Below are 7,944 nucleotides of genomic sequence, written 5' to 3'. Positions count from 1 at the left end.
CAAAGAAGGTGTCAAGGACCTCTGCCTTTTCCTCATCCTTTGTTACAACGTTCCCCTCCGTGTCCACCAAGGAGTGGAGGTTGTCCTTGCCCTTCCTCTTACTATTAATATATTTATAGAAGGAATTTTTTTGTCCTTCACAGCAGAGGCCAGTCTAAGCTCTAAATGCGCTTTTGCCTTCCTAATTTTAGAATAGAATAGAATTAACCAGGTTGAAAAAGACCTTTGAGATCATCAAGTCCAACCTATCACCCAACACCATCCAGTCAACTAAGTGCCTCATCCAGTCTCTTCCTAAACACCTCCAGTGATCGTGACTTGATCACCTCCCTAGGCAATCCATTCCAATGGCCAATCACTCTTTCTGGGAAGAATTTCTTCCTAACATCCAGCCTAAACCTCTTGTTCTGGTACTGGTTCCCTGGGAGGAGAGCAACCCCCACCTGGCTACAACCTCCCCTCAGGTAGTTGTAGAGAGCAATAAGGTCTCCTCTGAGCCTCCTCTTCTCCAGGCTAAGCAACCCTCAGCCTCTCTTTAGGAAATGGGAGTCACCAATTGAGAGGGTGACTCACTGTCCTTTTCCAACTCTGTGGTAGTTTTAGGCTAATCCTTTACCATTTTTTCACAGATCTTGAACAGAAAGTGGTAAAATGTAAATAAATCACCATTGGGTGTAAAAATGAAAATAATGATAGCTCTAAACAATTTTCTTCCTACATGACCTAGCAACATCCTTAAACATCCCATGGGTTGCCTCACCTTTCTTCCAAAGATGATACACCCTCTTTTTTCCCCTTAGTTCTATTAGAAGTTCATCACCCATCCAGGCTGGCCGTCTGCCCTGGTGGCTCCTCTTCTGGCGCATTGGCACAGCCTGTTCCTGCGCCTTCAACAGTTCCTCCTTGAAGTAGGCCCAGCTCTCCTGGACCCCTTTGTTTTTAAGGGCTGTTTCCAAAGGAACCTTCTGAGTTAGTTCCTTGAGTAACCTGAAGTCCACCCTCCGGAAGTCCAGAGTGGAGGTCTTCTTGCTGCCCCTCTTAGCTTGACTGAATACTGAAAATTCAATTATCTCATGGTCGCTGGCCCCTAAACAGCCTCCGACCACCACATCACCCACCAGCCCTTCCCTGTTGGTGAAGAGGAGGTCAAGCAGAGCCTTACCCCTGGTAGGCTCACGCAGCACCTGGGATAAGAAGCTGTCCTCCATGCATTCTAAGAACCTCCTAGACTGTCTCCTCTCTGCTGTGTTGAGATCCCAGCAGATATCTGGCAGGTTGAAGTCACCCATAAGAACAAGGTCAGGCGATCTTGAGACAGCCTTAAGCTGTCTATGGAATGCTTCATCAGCATCTTCATCCTGGTTGGGTGGTGTATAACAGACTCCAACCAGGATGTCAGCCCTGTTGGCCATCCCTCTAATTCTCACCCACAATCACTCAACCCGATCGTCCCTGATCTCCAGCTCAATGGCATCTAGTGCCTCCCTGATGTACAGAGCCATCCCTCCACCCCTTCTTCCTTGCCTGTCTCTTCTGAAGAGCCTGTAGTCGTCAATTGCAGTGCTGCAGTCATGTGAGTCGTCCCACCACGTCTCTGTGATGGCAACTACATCATAACTTTCCTGCTGTAACAAGGCTTCCAGCTCCTTTTGTTTGCTGCCCATGCTTCATGCATTAGTGTACATGCACTTCAGCTGGGCTGCTGGTTTCACCTCTGGCTCTAGCTTATCACCCCCAGGCTCCTACCTGGGGGGACTGGTTTCATTCCCTTCCCCCTTCAAATCTAGTTTAAAGCCCTATCAATCAGACCTGCCAATTCCCTTCCTAGAATCTTTTTACCTTTGGGGGATAGGCCATTCTCATACACTGTGAACTTTCCCCTCCTCTGGGACAGACGTATTCCATCTGTAGCCAGCTGACCTGGTGCAGTAGAAAGTTCTCCAAGTTCAAAAAACCTGAAATTCTTTTGACTACACCAGCCTCTAAGCCACTTGTTCACTCTAGCTGCTGCCCTGTTCCTTCTGGTATTCCCTCCTGCAACTAAGGGTATTGATGAAAAAATAATTTGTGCACCTGACCCCTCAACCAGATCTCCCAGGGCCCTGAAGTCATTTTTAATAGCCCTGGGAGTTCTGGTTAAAACCAAGCGCCCATGCTGCAGACACCTCGGAGTGCCAGCCCACAGAGGTGCAGCACCTTGACCCCGGTGTGATTTGAACACACAGCCTTCTGATCTGGAGTCAGACGCGCTACCATTGCGCCACGAGGTCAGAGCAAAGCATGGTAACTGTGTGTAATGAATTAAATTCTTTAGATAATACAGTGTAATATTTGTGTGTTTGTCTCTATAATCTCTGAATATTAACAGAGAGTTTAGCATCATTTTGCTTATTTGTACAAAACAACCAAAAAAAAATTCTGTCCTTCAGACCTCTCCAGATCAGTAACATTTTTATTTGGGTGCATAAGTGAAACTCTGCCCAGATATTCCACTGTAACTGGAATTGTTTGGTAGATTTTGAGTTATTTTGTAACCTTCACTTCACTGTTTGTGTCTGGAATAGCAAAACCAACATTAAGCATGTTGTTCCTTTTAAATTTTGGGAGTTGTTTAGCAAGAATTTATTGGGCTCAAACTCATGTCACACAAACAGAAACTATCAATCTACACAAAATTCTTTAAGATCTGCAGAAATTTTTCATAGAAAATTATGTCCAGTTTGGATTTTCAGTCTCTGTGTTCAAATCAACATTTTTCAAGGGTTTGCTTCTGAATCTAAGCTCAGATGGTCCTCCAGCTTGGGATGAGACTGTGGCATGTCCTTTCTTTTCCCACAGCATGTCCAAGTGAAAAGTAGTTAAGGTGTTCAAGGAGCATGTAGATGTGGAGCTTCAGAATATAGTTTAATGTCATGGTGGTTGGGTTATAATTGCACTCAATGATCTTAAAGGTCTTTTCCAATCTTGATGATTCTTTGATTCTATGAAAAGAATACAAAATCTGTTTCAAATTAGTTATATTCAGAGACTGTGACCTTGCATTGTGGTGGGTTGAAAATGCCCCCCAACATTAAATTTGCCAGACCAGCTCAGCTGGAAGCAAATGAAAGCTGTATTTACAGGGAAAACTACAATCTACAATGAAATGCAATAAATATACAGTATTTACAATATTTACAGGTATGTACAATTAATAAATAACACAAGGACCTACAAGAAGCTACTAGCTTCTCCCTTCCTGCCTCTGCCTCACCCCCTGTACAAAAGGAAGAAGAGAAAGGAACAGAGGAATGTTAGACTTAACCAAAACAGTACAGCAAAGATCAAGCAGAAGCAAGATAGTATATCTCCCAGAGCAATGAAGTGAGAAGAGAAGAGAAATTGTTTTAGTACAAGAAGTTTTAGTCCCTTATCTCTTCCAATGGGATTGTTTAGAATTATCTTTATTCTTTCCTTTTTACGCCCAACAGTGATTTATTTGCATTTTACTACTTTCTGTTCAAGATCTATGAAAAAATTTTAAAGGCATAGCCTAAAATTACCACAGCATGCTACAGGTTTTAAAACTGCCTGTTAGCAAAGCAAATTATGCACTGCAAAAGCAGCAGCCTAAAACTACAGACCTGTTTGGTCCTATGCAGGAAGACAACTTCTAAAAACCTTGCATCTTTACTCCTCTCTTCTGCTCCACAGCATTCACAATTAGTAGTAAAGCACTACTGAGAATGACTGCGTCCTGCCATGCTGGTTTATTCAAGCAAATCAGCAAATCCATGGCAAAGAGGGCCTTCCTAACAGCTGCAGACACACGAACCAAAGGAGCTGGTTTTTGCAGAACAGAGAAACATGAGAAAGTTTACGCAGCCCTAATATAGCCACAGCTATTTCCAGCTTTAAAAAAAAAAAAAAAAAATTAAAAATCAAAATAAAATGCTCAGGCCAAATGGGCTTCGCAAGTCAGTGATTAACAAAACCCACAACTTTCTACCTGATCTCTGTAAACTGTGCCTGGCATGGAAACAGCTGCAGAGTAAAGCACAGTTCATTGCAGTAATACTACTGAGTTTACAGCAGCCCATAGCTCAAGGAAGTAACCCTGGAAAGATTTAATATGCTTCTTCCCTTTCAGAATTCAATTAACAATAATAATCATAGCAAAACTTTCATTTTCACAGAGGGACTGTCCCAAGCCCACAGACGGGGCAAAACCAAAAGCACATATACTACAGAGATGAGTGTGGCATGAAAAGCACCCTGGTAAGGTGAAATGGTAAAAAACAGCATATCATTAAAGACATCTGCCTCAGCTTTCTACTCTTCTGCTGTTATCTCTCACTAGGTTTCTAGCAACACCACTTCCTGTTCTCTCCCAGCCATCAGACCAGAGGTTTCTTCATTTTGTGCCTTTCCTTTTGTGTGGGAAATCAGCACCTATGCAAGGGCAGAATTACAGGTAAAGAAACAGGAGGTCATCTGCAGCCCTTCTCTGCTCTTGCTGGGCCTCATGATGCCTCCACCCCCTACCCCAGAAAAATCTTCCAGACTTAGCTGTATAACTGCTTTAACAGCAAAGCTGCGACAGAAATAGATTATCAGTCCCCTTCATTGCAGGTTTTAATGATGGAGTAGTTTTGTTTCATTGATTCTGATGCTTTGGCTCTCTTTCCTGCATCAAAATTCAAACACAACACAATTCAAGCGTGCCTTGGAGAAGCATCTGAGAAGATTGCTTCCACAGTTCACATCTTCTGCTTAAGTTCACTCACCAGCAAGTAAATTATTCCCTGACAGACCGTTCAAGAAGGGCATCACTAAGCTGCCTGTTGAAAGGAGTTATATGATACCCTGTATGACATCTCTTACTTTTGCTTTAGTGTTAATCACAATTTCTAATGAGTACATCAAATTGAGAGCTGATTTTTTTTCTCACTACCCTTATGGGAGACATTATTTTAAAACTGTTCCCTTTCTTCTTTTGTTTAATGATTGGAAAGCTGATGATGTCACCAGGTTCTCTCACACTGCAGGTCGTAGGCATAAATTAGCAAGAACCAGCCACAAGTAATCACAGGTACTTCTTTTCTTCATGACATGAAAGGAACAATATATTAAGTAAGGTACCACGTTCCAGGCCCTGTGGATCTTACCCAAGGTCAAACACATCCACCCCTATGCACCACAATCTGGTTTTGCAAGCAGAGACTGTTTAGCAACAAGCAAACAACAACAACCACCAAAAATTATCTCTGGGGAGATGTTTCATTGAAAGTTTTTAAATTCTTTTCTGCAGGGACCCTAACTGTTAGCACAGCACTCCTGCTTTTCACATCAACTTCTCTACTACCTATCCAGCAAACTAAGGGCTGTAGAAAAGCATACCTGCACCTGAGTGTTACAAGTATGATGGCCCTACCACAGAAAAACCTCCCAGGCAGTTACTGTTATGTCCAGCTGCAGTCAGCAAGGCTGTAGCAGGAATACACACACAGTTTGCACAAGACCATGGGGACCCAGGGCCTAAAGCCCCATTTTTTTTAAGATTTTGGGCTTAATATACATGCAAACTAAGGTACGCAGTACTATATTGCATGAGATGTAAACTCTCAGATGAAGAAAAATCATGCAGGTCCTTTGTTCCTGGTGATCATTGAGAACCTATTTCATGCAAGTAGAAATTCAAACAAATAAGATCAACCTGTATACATTAAGCTCCAAGAGAAAAACAATGAAAAGGAAGTGGAAACTCCCTGGGAGCCTGTAGGCACTGGATCATAGTAGTGCTTTTGCTGGTTGTCCTTGCTCTGGAGCAACGCAGATGAACCAACAGTAAAGAGCAGACACTTGCTCAAAGGTAAAATGATGTTTAAAAAAAATATAGATATTACAGGGATGGTGAGTGCCTAACACTTTTGTATCCTTTGCTGCTCTACAACTACATGAAATCTCAAGCATGAAAAACCGGTGTTTATGGAACCAGATGTGAGAGAATCACAAGCATGAATGATGAGTATGTCAGAACTTCAACCAGGCATTGAGAAGAGCAGCATTGTAGGATTAAAATACTGTTCCCACTCTACTTCAGAAGCAGACCCTGATAACTAGCAGAGTTCACCTGAAGCTCTGCTAGCAAAACACATCACTTCTAATGCATCTCTACAGCACTGGAGGCTAGAAACTATGCCCAAGTCTGTATCCAGAAGTGGAATCAAGAGCACTGTTATTGATACAACATTTTAGGTCCTGATCTCAAAATGAGTTAGGTCTTTATTTGCACCATTATGTATCAAATCAGGTGTCAGCAGGTCTTTGGGCATTTAATTAGACAGCATCACAGCCAAAATCTGAATTCAAAGGTGGAGTCTGAGAATAATGATAAGCAGATTTTCTTTATAAATTAACAGTTCACTGATAATCAGATACTATAATCAATTCTGTTAGAACCTAATTGCATGTTAACTTGGAATCAGTTATGCAATCAGGTTTTTTATCTGTGAAATACTTGCCTGGAAGAGAGTCAGAGAACAGCTTCCCTGGTAACCCCTAATAATATCTTCATAGCATATTATCAAGGCATTTGAACAGACTAGGTAAGTGGGAAATATTGCCGTGGCATACCTCAGAGGAAAAGTAGTGCAGGTACCACTATACAAAGCCTATGAAACAAAGTGAAATGGAGTTGCATGGAAAAATATGTAAGTAGAAAAGATAATAACAAGCTTTAATGCAGCATGCATTGAGATTGACCTAGACCAGGAATTTTTGCAAGAGTTTTAGTAGTAAACACAGATCCATACACTACGGGAGCTTAAATAAATAAGTAAATAATCCCCAAACAGGGTTAATAGCTCTGCTGTTTACACCACTGTTGCAGATTCTGTAATGTTTTTGCAGAAGGGAGGCTGGTCGTGGTGCCTTTTGTTGGTCAAAACAAAGGCGCACATGCATTTTGCTTCCATATGTCTGTACATTCCAAAGGCCTGCAGTAAGCTAATTCACTGGCAAAACACTAATGATAGTTTTCTAATAAATAGCATATTCTCTTCTGGAAGTTAAGCTTTCACTTATATAAAGCTACCTCCCCATTCTCTGAACTGCATAGACATCCTTGAGGGAAGAAGAGGGAACAGTTCAATACTGTAGCTATGGCCAGATCTGAGTAAATAACCTTAACAATAGCTTGTGGGATGTGCACTCCCTATGACTCATGTAACCTCTAAACATTAAGCAGGTGTTCCAGGAAGGGAAATGGGAGCTCTGTTATTGCTATTTTTCAATTTTCCCTGAATTTCAGAATTTAAAACCTCGTTAAAGGACACACATGTTAGTTTTCTATTATACAGTACATAGTATATAATATACACTACATACCATATACTGCATACCATAGACTGCATAGTACATACTATGTACTACTGTGCAGTACATACCATATAGTATGTACTATAACAAAGTACTATAGTATGTACTATAACAAATTATAACAATATATATTTATAACAAAGTCAATTGCAGTACTACCACACATCACTTCTTTTTTATGGGTGATGGCTGAAGTTTCCACGGAATAATGAAGCCTATGATTCTGCATTGATAACTTGTTACTCTACCACTGGGGGTGGGGGGAAAGCATCCTTTTAAAGAAATATTATTTAATGTCTTCAGATCATCAATTAGCTGGCCTCCTAGGAATTTTTATTGGGTTTGGTCTGAGTTATCTTTGAGGTTCCTGGGGAGGTACATTTTAAGGTAATCCTGAATCTTGAACAAAGCAGCTCAAACTCACCTTTAGCACTTCTGGAATATTCTGCAGCACTCAACTGAGTACCCTTTAATACTGAAGACAATACTCCAGTGTTGTCTTGTGTGGATAAAACTAAGTGCACAGCTGAAACCCATAGTTTCCTGTTATTAAAGTAATTACATAAGAAACTAGGTCTTAAAGTC

The 7,944-nt window shown here is 41.4% G+C and overlaps 1 non-coding gene across 1 annotated transcript; it reads right to left on the bottom strand.

Moving 5' to 3' along the window:
- Positions 1-2,198: 2,198 nt before the first annotated feature.
- Positions 2,199-2,270, bottom strand: TRNAW-CCA (transfer RNA tryptophan (anticodon CCA)). Its single transcript has one exon. It is a non-coding gene; the product is annotated as a tRNA-Trp (tRNA).
- Between the last annotated feature and the right edge of the window lie 5,674 nt (positions 2,271-7,944).

The sequence above is a fragment of the Dryobates pubescens genome, chromosome Z (assembly GCF_014839835.1).
Source record: "Dryobates pubescens isolate bDryPub1 chromosome Z, bDryPub1.pri, whole genome shotgun sequence".
Classification (NCBI taxonomy): domain Eukaryota; kingdom Metazoa; phylum Chordata; class Aves; order Piciformes; family Picidae; genus Dryobates; species Dryobates pubescens.
This window is presented reverse-complemented; position numbering and strand designations above follow the sequence as displayed.